We start from the raw sequence: 12,523 nt of genomic DNA on the forward strand, positions 1-12,523 counted from the left end.
TTTGAGCAATTTTAGGTATCAGCGAATTTTTTGGGCATAAACAGGCAGAAATTGCACAGATGTTAAACATAAGTGTGACTAGTGCAGTTTATTTGCACAGAGCACACACAGCTCTGCATAAATCACACTGTAGCAAACCCGCCAGTCTAACACATAGAAGTCTGCGCAAACCACTGCCTTAAGTCAAACCTCCCCCGTAATGTCCAGTCTCTTCTTGATTACACAGCAGGGTTCATAGACCAAGTGCTCTTACAGTAAAGAATCATTGTATAAGTCGTGAGGACATTGAGGCACATTTACTTACCTGTCCCTTGCACGATCCCCGCTGTGCGTTGTCCGACGATCAAGGACTCCAGCACGATTCACTGAGATCGTGCGCCCGATTTCCTGCTTGTGTCACTGCCCCGCTCAGGTCCGCCGGAGTTCCCCATCTTCTTCCCGGTGCATGAAAGTGCATGGCTTGCGACACAAATTCAAATGTAAATCCCACGCTCAGTCCGAATCCATCAGATTGTCCGGCGGCGTGCCCTCCCACCCCCGATTAGTGTTGCATGAAAATCCGATCGCATGCACCACAATCCTCTTTTAAATGAGGCGCAAAGCGGTAATCTAAAGGAATATCCGACGTTTGTGCGGTCTGTGGACCCTTAGTAAATGAGCCCCATTGTCTTTCCTCTAGGTGGAGCGTATGGTCCCTTGCCTTGGCCACAGTTATGGAGAACTCTCTAGTCTATTCCATGTGCTTTCTGTGGAAGACATCAAAGCATCTGGTTTCTACCTACTAGATTAGAGACAACTGAGATGTAGGCCGGTTGCCCATGAGCAAGTTGGTTCCGGCAAACTTGTTCCTTGAACATGCCGAATTTACCAGACGGAACCAATATCTAACCTTAGCACATAGGTTGAGCTGAGCAATTGTAGGCAAGGTCCATAAGTCAGGCACGTGAATTTTTCGGAAAAAAAAAAGAAAAACTTGATTGTAAGTAAACAACAATAGAGGAAAACTACTACAAATGTCAAAGACATATAATGGCTTGGAATTTCAATAATGTTGGGTACACTTTAAATTGAAAATAGGAGCTTAAATTAAAAAACATACTTGTCATCCCACAACTTTTGTTCTAGAAAACTATATTCTCACACACAGCTCTGCCACCACAAACATAAAGGGAAGATCATAAGCATCAGTGGATAAAACCGCACAGCCTTTTACATGGCAGATTAAGAGATTAGATCTATCTAAACATTATTATTTTAGGCACAACACAAACAAGCACACCATTAGAGAAGACATGTAAATATGATTTTTAAGGGAAAGTCTAATCTGGGCAAATAATAAGACAAATATCTCGTTAGTTCAGGAATTAAGTCGGGCTCATAACATCTCTGGCATCTTCTTCACTCTCTGCATTTTTTTGACAATGGCCTTAAGATTTGGGATTTTGTTGATTTTGAAGGTAAAGCTTCTCTTCATGAGAAGAGCACACCTCCCCAGTTCATTACCTCAGTAACTGGGAGCTTTTAGGATTAAAGGATCACTCTTGCGGTCTTGACGTATTTTCCGAACACAATGTGAACAATGCTCTGTTTAACAACATCAGTTCTCATCGGGATGACGTTGGCATCTTAAAAGTCCTGAAAATATTTTCACAAGGAACGCTTGTTGACTTTATCACGATGACCAGATGGGAAAAGTCTCATTGAAGATCTCTAGAGATGACAATAATGCCGGGTTTGCACGTGAGCAGTTTTGGTAATGGCTGCTTTCAGAAATCCAAAAATTGTGCAAAATTAACTTTACCGACGGTGACAGGGTTTATTTTACCTATTTATAGGTGAAAAGTCTTAGGACATTTTGAGGCCGTTTAGTGATCTCATAGGTTAATCTTGCACTCCAAGTTGCAAAACAGTTCAATATCTGTGAAGAGGGGTTATATTATATCTGTGAGCAGCCATAGGTGATCAATAGGTGATGCAGGAGCAAGGGCAGCGGTGAGTACGTCAGACAAGTACTCGCTGTTCCCAGGTCCCCTCCTCCTGTTCTGCTCTTTTGTGCCCTGGCCCTTATATTATGCACCGGCTTCAGTCTGGGGTGTCTGCTGCTCTGGGGGTCTCTGGTATTACAGGACTGCTCTGGGGAAGGGGTCTCCATTATTATTATCTGCTTAGGGCTTTCTCCATTATTATTGCCTGATCTGAGCACTGTATTGTCTGCTTTGGCCTCTCCACTATTACACAGATCTGTTCTGAAGGGGAGGGGGGGGGGGCATCCTTACTTGTCCACATTTCAGTTGTGGTGTGCACCTTGCCACTAACCAAAGAACTGAAAAGATCTGGTGTTATAAGGCAGGCCAATGATCAAATACTCTAGATAAAATACGTACAAGCATGCATGGTGGTGACATTACCCACATTTGGGTCTTACAGCCAATTTGGGTGCCTATTTATTTCAATGGAGTTCATGTTCTGGTTCAAGTCCGGGTCTTGAACTTTTATCCCCTGTGTGTGGCCCAAATTTTAAAAAAAGTACTCATCACTACCCAAGGTGACCACTATTTCTGCACCAGCAGTATGTAAACTCTTCTGTCGTAAGGCGCCTATACAAATCCGATCTATGTGTATGTGGCACTGTCCTAAGGATAGACCATCAATTACATCAGCTTTTTTCACAAAGAGAAAGATTGTTTTTCTTTGATTTTTTAAAAGAAAATGTACAAACTTGGCCAATCTGACCATTGCACATGTGATGACACATGTGAAGGAAACATTATTAGCTAAACATTTGGATAAGAGCTATTGAAGGTTTATGGCCACCTCTAGCCTTTATAGTTGCTGTTTTGGACACATGTACCTTTCTCTACCCTTGTTTGGATGATTTCATTGCATATTACAATCCTTTATTCACATTAGTTTCATGACTTCCAAGTCTTGGTAACAGTGAGGAGTTCTTTTCCTATGTTTAGAATGCTACCTTAAAGAGTAACCTTCTTTAAAAAAAAAAAACCTTTTGATAGGTTGTAGGGCGTGCAATTTTAAGCCCTTCTGCAATTGGATTAGTTACCTGAATCTTGCTCCTTTCAGTGTTTTTCATCAGCCTTCCTTCTGCTATCAGTGATCCCTCAGATGGCCATTGCTAGTCACTTCCCGTCCACACTTGGCTGAATACGGAGTGAGAATGTACATGTGAGACACCAGCTCGCCAAAATGTAGAAAGGAGAAAATAACACTTTAATAACAGTTCAATTAATACACATCCATTTAAAAGGACAACATACCTTCTATACAGGTTACTGTGATATATTTCTCATGTATAATTAGTTATTTGACTATTGGTGGACTTTTCTCTGTATGTTTGTCTTTTTAAATGGATTTGTTTTATTTGATCTAATAAAGTGTTATTTCCTTTTTTTGGTGTTATTTCACCAAATAATAAAATTTTATTTTTTGGGAACAATCTATTTAATCTAGTGGGGGTACTTTGTCTCCATGCCCTCTATTACTTTTATCTGTGTTCACTCCTCTCTAGATGCAAAAGTTATAATACTGAAACTTTTCTTGTCATTGAATAAACCTTCACATATTCACATATGTATATTATTCAGCCTCTTAGGCTACAAGTCCCACACTCACCTGTGTGGGTGTGTCTAAGATTCACAAGCCTCAAAACCGGTCTCATTGGTCAGCAGCACGTAGTTCTTTTCAGAGCTGGAAACCAAGGTTGTTATGGGCCCAAATGGTACCAAATGGGGGCTGAGAGGCAAAATATGATGTGGAATGATTCCCAGGGTCACCTGGAGAAGAATTATGCCTTTTTTTTTTTTTCTTGCGCCTTTAAGGTTTTAACCTACTGTATCCAAAGTGTAAAAAAAAAAAAACCCACCAAGACAATATAATGGAACCTTGCACTAACAAAGTCTAACTTAGGTTTCATTCCACTGTGCCTAAAATATTTCTAAAGAATAACATTAGGATTTGTAAAACTCTTTGGATTATCTACAATCAATTGGTTAAAAACACAAATATGTAAGAAATTTAAAAATAGATTAAAATTTAACACTAAGCTGAGTGTACAACATTATATCCACTAAAATTATTTTGCTTTTTGGTTTTTATTGTTTCATCGGTGAATCATATGATAGGTTGATGACAGAAGGAATAAAAAATGAATCCGATGGCTGACTTTTCCTTTAAAAACCTTTGTAAACACCAGGATTACGTGTAATTGTAACAAAATGCTTGGTTCCTATAACATGCTCTCCAGCTCCAGTGTCTGCCTTAACTTCTGCACGTAAACCGTTCCTGTGTCCTAGGTTTGTTGCGTTGTACAGTAATTGGCTACAAATCTCTGTTTACAAAATGACTGTAAATTGAAAGCTTTGAAAGATGAGTCAATGGCGGCCGGACAACGATTTTCAGATGGAATAAATTTTGGAGACTACTTTAAAAGGTCATTAAGAAAAAAAATCTGTTAAAAAAAAATTACTTCAGCTATTCATTTTGCATTGCTTGAAAAGGTATAAGTTGTACTACTAGTTTTAGTCCATGGACAAAGATGGCAGAGTTTACAAAATTCCCCCCATACCGATAGAAAAGGCTCTGGCACTTTCAAAGTCAGTAACAACCTGTTCTTTGAGATTTTGAAAACCAACTTAAATTGGGTAATTATATTTCATCTGAATCTCCAGAATCTTGACAATTAGGCGTTAACTTGTCACAGAGTTTATCAAAACTGACACATCCTATACCACTTAAAGGGGTTGTTGCGACGTTTTTCTGCGATCCACAGGATTGGGGATAACAAGATCATTGCTGTGGGTCCTACTGCTGGGACCCAATGATTGTGAGAATAGGGAGCAGGGACAGATTAAGACTGCCATGGGTCCTGGGCTGTATGAATATTATACCCCCTACATGTCTGGAATTCCCGCCCTACATAAGGTACTTGAAAAATGGAGGATGTGTCCCTTCTGCCTGTGATTTCAGGACCTTTAGAGGATTTTGTGTACCGAGAGCAGTAATAGAAGGAGGATTTCATGGGTAAGGGTCCTTCCCTGGTGGATGGTTTGGGTGGTCATGGGCCTCAGGCTACCAGCCAAAATGCCTACATTATGAGCCACTATTGGTAGGGAGCAGTTCTCAGTAATTGTTGGGGTGCAAGTCCAGCATGCTCCATACCACTGTATTATAGTCTGTGGGAGTAGTGGAGACCACCAAGCACTGTGCTCATCTCCAGTACTTACATATTCAGAGAATAGAACAGCAGGGCGTAGACTGACCCCATTCTACAGATGACTAGAGTCCTGTTCATGTGATCGGTAGAGGCCCCAGCAGTCGAATCCATGAGATCATCTCTTTTTTCCCTTATCCTGTGGATAGCAGATGACTTCTAAACCTAGTGCAACCACTTTAATATTTAATGTCAGGCATTTCTTTATCTCTCTATGAATCAGAAAACTCTACACTAGCAAGAGACTTGTGAAATGCATGCTGCACAATTATTCCATTTTCATGAAAAAAAAAATATTGTAAATTTACTGCCCCCTTCCACCCTTAAGAGAAAAAAAGGAGAATGTCATGCGAAATAAGTAAAAAGTTGCAAAACTTTGCTCAAAAAGTGGATTGTACAAAAATGTAAATTATTTGTGCCAGAAAACTGGTGTGTTATAATTTACCTATATGGTAAGGATCCTGTGCACTCCCGGTAGTCAGTCTATTCAGTGGTTACACCTTTAGAAAGGGGTTTTCTGGGCAAAATTTAAATTGCAGTATATCCTATATCATCAGTGTGCAGAGGGGAAGAATTAGCAGCAGATATGGTATTTAGCTATTGCAGAGTGTGTTTAATCTGTAAAGCATTAAAAGAGCCAAGTGGGAGATGGAGCACGACCAGTGGCGTAACTAGGAAAGACAGGGCCCCCTAGCAGGCTACTGCATGGGGCCCCCCTTCCCACTTAAAAAATATGCATATTAGTATACTCACACATGCGAGTTACAATCACATATAAATACACTCATATATACAGTGCCATATGCAACATACAGTATATACAGACACCATATACACATCACAGATATTGCATATATACATCACAGTATATGTTATATACATATTATGCTGGACATGTGCAGTACAATATAGATATAATAGTGCACATCCTCCATTCCTTATTGCGTCAGGTCAGATGACGGGGCTCCCTGACACTGCGGGCCCTATAGCTGCTGCTACCACTGTAGTTACGCCCCTGAACACAACACACTCAGCCTGCTGTGCAAGGCTTCATGGGAATTGTAGTCTCAGAACAAAACACTGCAGAAGATGTGTGCAAGGATCATAGCTACAGGTAAACTACTTTATTTTTTCACCAGTGATCATTTGGAAAACATCATTAACTTAAAGTTTATGAAAAGTCAACTTTTAAATGGGGCAAAGATAAAAAGTTAAACCATTCAACCATCCATCCTCAACCCTAAGCAAGACATCAGATACTTCTGTGCAAGAAGCACCAGGGCAGGACTTCATATTTTGGAGACCAATGTCCTCATGCCAGAGTGGGAGGTAACCTCCATTAACTGATCGAATTCTGTGTCATTTCTCATTTTGTACCATGCAATGTATGTTTCACATGTACATCTAAAACAGATGTCGCAGCTCGCACACAAAATTAAAACAAAAAAAAAAAGTTTGCTTGAAATTAAATAATTCATAGTTATTTTTTTCTGCATGAAAAGCTGCATGCTATTCTGGTTTCCTTATCTAGGATATATTTTGGAATATCTTCAAGGAATTTTCAGGTTTTAACTTCATTCTTTTTTTGGAGCCAGAGGCTAAGGTTCTCAGTCAAGCACATAATGCATCATTTTTTTCCGATGTTTTGATGTTGAGTATATATTTTCCTTCATTGACTCTAATCTTGTTAGCAAAGTACATAGTTTTGAATGGACGGCTTATTTTTCCTCTGGGGATTAAATAAACCAACAAAATGTCCTGTCAAGAGCCTTATAATTTATTTTGAGAGAAAATATATATATACACTGACCATAAATTCTGCAGTGATGTTCTAAAGGTCAATAATCTTATGACTATCCATGCACCTAAGCAGGTCCCGCTGTACATACCCTAAATTAGAATATACATAATGTACACACAAAGATCCTGAAGTTAAAGGGGTTATCAAAAAGCGACGACTGCAGAGATCCCCAGTTATCCAGAAAACGGAGATCTTGTTACTGGAAGAATGAAGAGTGTTGTATATATCCAGTTTTAGTTTTTTTACCCAAATCTTCTATAATGACAATAACATGTGTGTATGTAGGTGCAGCACCCTAGGCAACTCATAGGCTAGGTCAGGAGCTGTTAGGGAGACTGATCACCTCTCTAGGAGATCTCCAAAAGGGGAGAACTTGGTAATTGCACCTGTAAATGACTGTCTGGTAAAGCTAGAGTTAACATGTCAAATGTTATTAACCAATGATATTCTTTTTACCATTATAAAGCACGCTGGAAGCTGCTTCCTTACCAGGGGAGTATAAAACCAAAAAAAAACCCTGGTGGGTGGAAGCACAGAGTCAATCAGGGCAGAGAGTCAGACTTCATGGTCAGGTCTTGGATTTTAGTCAGAGTGAGAAGCAAGGTCCAGTGTGCAGCTCCTGCAGAGCTGCCATCCAGACACACTACCATGGAAGCAGAGGTGCTTCAGGCCATTGCCTGACACCTTGGGCAAGTCAGGAGACCCTGAGCAGAGGTCCACCATCCAGACTCGCCTCCATCTTTACCAGCCCAGCGTGGAGCTACTACCAGGCTGTGAGCAACTCTTCCTGCAGACCAGCAATCTCCTACCAACTCGCCAGCTTGTTCTGTTAATGTTAAAGCCGTTGGTACTCTCATATACACCTCAGGGGTTGCCCCAGGGAGAACCAGCACATCAGCCTCTTCCTCCATATTTCTTGCACACACCACCTGCTGGAGACCTGCCAGGCTCGACCTCCAGTCCCACTACCAAGCCCTGTGACCACAGCGTGCCCAAGGCCACACTAGCCACCCACTCCGGCATTCTGGGCCCTGTCTGCCTCCAGGCTGCCAAGAAAAGGTTAGGTCCCAGTGGGGGATGTTGTGTATGTATGTATGTACGTACGTACAGCAATTCATATTTTCATTTCAACTTTCAGAATTTTACAGTTTGTATTTACATGTGCATCATATATCAATATGGTGCTTGGAGACCCATCTCGAGCACTGGTTCCGGTCTGTGAAGCAGGACGCTGCACAGTCTAAGGCTCCCAACTCCCAAATCTGAAACCACCCTGACAGGAAAAAAATCATTGCCTTTTCTAGAAATAGGTAATCATTTCATTCAGGCAGAAACTATGTCTCCAAAAGGGATTAAACAAGGCACAGTTTGTCACCTTATTTTTTATGGAACGTTTATATAATTTTATCTTTTTTTTTTTAGTTGTGTTGTGTCAAGACTAAATTAAGAATATTCTTCTAATCTGTCCTCATAAGCAAGATCCATCATCCCCCCTATCAGTGTAATTGCTTGTATTTAAAACTGGTGTCTTGAACCAAATTGCAACTGCAAATTCAAGATGGGACTCCATCCATATATCTGTCATTTCATATCTTGCTTCTCATATTGATCCTGTATCTATTCCGCTGTCTCGTATCTCATATCCATCCATCTATTTCACATCTCGGATACATCCATCTATCTCATATCGATCCAATATATATCCAGATGTCTCTCATCTCATATCCATAAAATCTATTTCACATCTCATATTTATTCATCTATCCAGTATCCATCTCCTAATGATCCTGTATCTACCCCAATGTCTCGTATTTCATATCCATCCATCTATTTTACAACTCGTATCTTTCCAGTATAAATCTCACATCAATCCCGTATCTATCCTGGTGTCAAGCATCTCATAACCATCCATCTATTTTACAGCTCGTATCTGTCAATCTACCCAGTATCTATCTCATATCAATCCAATATCTATCCGAATGTCTTGTATCTCATATCTATAAACTCTATTCCACAACTCTTATCTATCCATCCGTCCAGTATCCATCTAATATGGATCCCGCATCTATCCCAATGTCTCTTATCTCCTATCAATAAAATCTATTTCACATCTCATATCTATTTACCTATGCAGTCTCTATCTTATGTCCTATATCTATCCCGATCCCGATGTCTCGGATCTCATATCCATAAAATGTATTTTACATCTCGTATCTATATATCGTCCTTGTATCTATCCCGAAGTATTGCATCTCATATCCACATCTATCTAATTTGTATCTTATATCCATTCATCTATCCAGTATCTATCTCATATCAATCCTGTATTTATCCCGATGTCTTGTATCTCATATCCATCCATCTATTTTGCATATCGTATCTATCCCTCTAACCAGTATCTATCGCATATCAATCTCATATTTATCCATATCTTTTATCAATCCCGCATTTATCCATCTATCTAGTATATATCAAGGGAATGTGTGATAGTCTTGGGATAAGGTGAGGGTTGGACTGTTACATAAGACACGGCTTGTTTCTTGCACAAGTTTCCATGTCACCGTTAAATAAGATGCTTCCCATTACACAGTCACCCCAGTTACCCTCAGCCTGACATTGCAAAATTCATTATTCCTCTAACAAAAAAATAATATTTTAACAGTCACAGTTCCTAATGTGTGATTATGATCAGACGATTCTCCCAGGCACTTGTATTCCAAGCAGGAGGGAAAAATTACATTTCAACCGAGAGAGGTTATTTGGGGCAGTGAACATAAGGAAATAGGTCTTTAAGTGACCTTGTGCATGTTTTGCATTTTCTCTCATTTTCAGATTACTTTCGATTAGCTCTTTTTGGAATGGAAATGTCTTGATGTGAAATAGATATTGGCTAAATCATTACAGCCCATTCTATGTCATGTGCCACCTTTCAGGCCAATTATGGATGACCTCTGGGTCACCAAGCTGAACACACTTTAACCTAGGGCATTTCCTTTGCATATTAATAGGCTCGTAATACGGTCGGCAGTTGCTGCCACTGGCACAGACTATTGCTTTGTTAGCTCAGTCCTGAGACTTGGTTCTGTAAAGCCGCACAACGTGTTGTTGTGCTTTGGTGCTGGGATCGGCTAGTGCATAGGTCTCTCAACATCTGGTGTCTAACTGAGACCAAATTCTTTCATAAATCATGAATCAGGACGGGAAAAAAAAAAAAAAGTCCTGACATAACCATTTTTGTCAGGCTCCAACCTTTCCACTTGGAACTTGGATGCAACATCACAATGATTTCTGGAGAAAGTTCTATTGAATTTCAGCATTAGGCCGAGTTCCCGACGCGACATATGCTGCACCTGTGGACCAGATTTGTCCTCTTTTGATCAGAACATATTTGAGAAGGAACCTCACACTGCGTCATGGGTCCCTGAGCATCATTACCTTTTTTTCCTAGTAGCCAATTTCTGATTACAAAACACAAAAATTTGGAAATTAATGTCAAATCTAAATTCACAGTCTCTATTTGCTTTGATATAATGTTCATGTTAATTACCGGACCTTGTGATTACTGATCCTTAAGAGCTACTTTGTGAAATTTCCAGAAATGAATGGAAAGGTATATTTTAGTTTAATCTTTGCTGTCACTTTATTATCGCTGGTAGCTTAAGCTTTTGGGATTCCCAACCCTGGCAATTATGTGGACAATACAATTGTTGGTAAAGCTAGATGGTCAAGGCACTGCTGTACTGGGAAAACCAGCAATGGCGTGTCAGGGCTAAATCAACACTACAACCTTTTCGCTCTCAGAATTAGTGAAGACTCAGCCTCAAACTCAAACCCAACAAAGAAAAACCCTAATGGAACTTTCTACTCAATCATGTTCGAGGAGCACAAAAAAGGAGACATTACAAGAGGTAACTGCTTTAAAGCTTAGGCTCAGTTACCACACACCATCACAATTGCATTGGCTTTTCCCGGACACCCCAGGTATGTGCTGATGCTGTCACGCCATGGGAGGTACTCTAGAACACATATTTTGGTTGTGCCCATTAATGCAACCTCTTTGAAGGGAGGTTTGTGATCTCATATGCTCAGTCTCCTCTTTGCAGATACCTCTGCACCCGTTCTATTTGCCGATTGTTCCTCCCTACCATATAGACAAAACTACCCCAGGAATTTTGGGGCCCAACTGGAAGATTTTTGTTCCCAACCTGAATCCATTTCCACATTGATACATACCATTGTATCCAAAATATTTTTTTACCAAAATATTTTTAAATTTAACCCCTGCCGCCCCCAATCCACAGTCGACTCCCCTCCCCCCAACCCCTGTCCACAGTTGGCTCCCCCAACCCCAGTTGGCTCCCAACCCCAGTCCATTGTATACAAAATATTTTTTTACCAAAACATTTTTAAACTTAACCCCTGCCCCAACCCCAGTCGGCTCCCAACCCCAGTACACAGTCAGCTCTGACACTCATCATCACCATATTCTCTATCCCAGAAATATATTGCAATATCCTGATTTATATCGGTGCTACAGGAAATTGATTATTAGTAACCGATTTATGGTCTCCCTTATAAATAGTCCATTTATTTTTTTAAAATATAGGAAAATCGCCACAAATATCTTCATATACTCAAGTATAAATATAGAGTTATATGGGTGGAGGGTCACTTTAAATCTCAGACACAATTAACGGAAAGGACAAGAACAAATTTATAAAGTCTTGAAAATTCTTCTGTACTGTGCAAATAGAAAAAAAATATTTTAAAAATGGATTTGCCTTGTGTGTAGGTATCAGGTGGATCAGATAATTATCTAGATATTACAGTCTTAATTCTCGAGGTAAAAACACAAGATCTATGCAATTGCGTCTGTCCAGCTTCACATCCGTAAATACCAAGTATTGGGGAGCCAGAATTATTAATTTGATGACTGTTGGCTGAACACTTAGCGGGCTGAAAAAATATTATTCCTTAGTTCTAAGAAAAGAAGTAATTATCATGACTCCCTCTTTTTTTGGTTATTTGTTTTATCAAAGTGGATCCAGCTGTATTGACTGCTGTTTTCTGCTAATGTGAGCATTTAAGCCAAGTAACTAGTTCATCAAGAAATGGCTGCAGAGAGGGATCTGAAACTCGAGCTTGGATTATTCTAAGTAAAATGTTAACCCTCTGATAAGTCCTCGGAGGCAACAATCACGATAAAACGGTTGGCATTTTGTGGATGTGTATGCACTGTGTTTTGTCTTATTACTTGATATTACCGATGATTTTATACCTAGCATGTGTTATCCATCAGCCAGTAGCCTTCAAAAGCCCTTTATTGTGCAAATAAGCAACAGTAGACCAACTTCAAAAGACAAAATGTCACTTTGGGGGTCAAAAATACTTTTCCTTTACTATGGGTCAGTTATTAAGAGGATTAGGAATTGTCATTAGAACTGTACTCATTCCACTAAAACTAATTATTATTTATTCTCTGGATTAAGCTATTT

The 12,523-nt window shown here is 39.8% G+C and overlaps 1 long non-coding RNA gene across 1 annotated transcript in view; it reads right to left on the minus strand.

Annotated features, from left to right (window-relative positions):
- Positions 1-1,059: 1,059 nt before the first annotated feature.
- LOC140104081 (uncharacterized) overlaps positions 1,060-12,523 on the minus strand; it is a 47,513-nt gene continuing 36,049 nt past the window's right edge. The window contains exons 3-4 of the long non-coding RNA XR_011850241.1: positions 3,062-3,158; positions 1,060-1,710 (exon numbers count right to left, since the gene is read on the minus strand). This is a non-coding gene — a long non-coding RNA (uncharacterized lncRNA). The remainder of the gene's footprint in view (positions 1,711-3,061; positions 3,159-12,523) is intronic.

The sequence above is a fragment of the Engystomops pustulosus genome, chromosome 10 (genome assembly GCF_040894005.1).
Source record: "Engystomops pustulosus chromosome 10, aEngPut4.maternal, whole genome shotgun sequence".
NCBI classification, from domain to species: domain Eukaryota; kingdom Metazoa; phylum Chordata; class Amphibia; order Anura; family Leptodactylidae; genus Engystomops; species Engystomops pustulosus.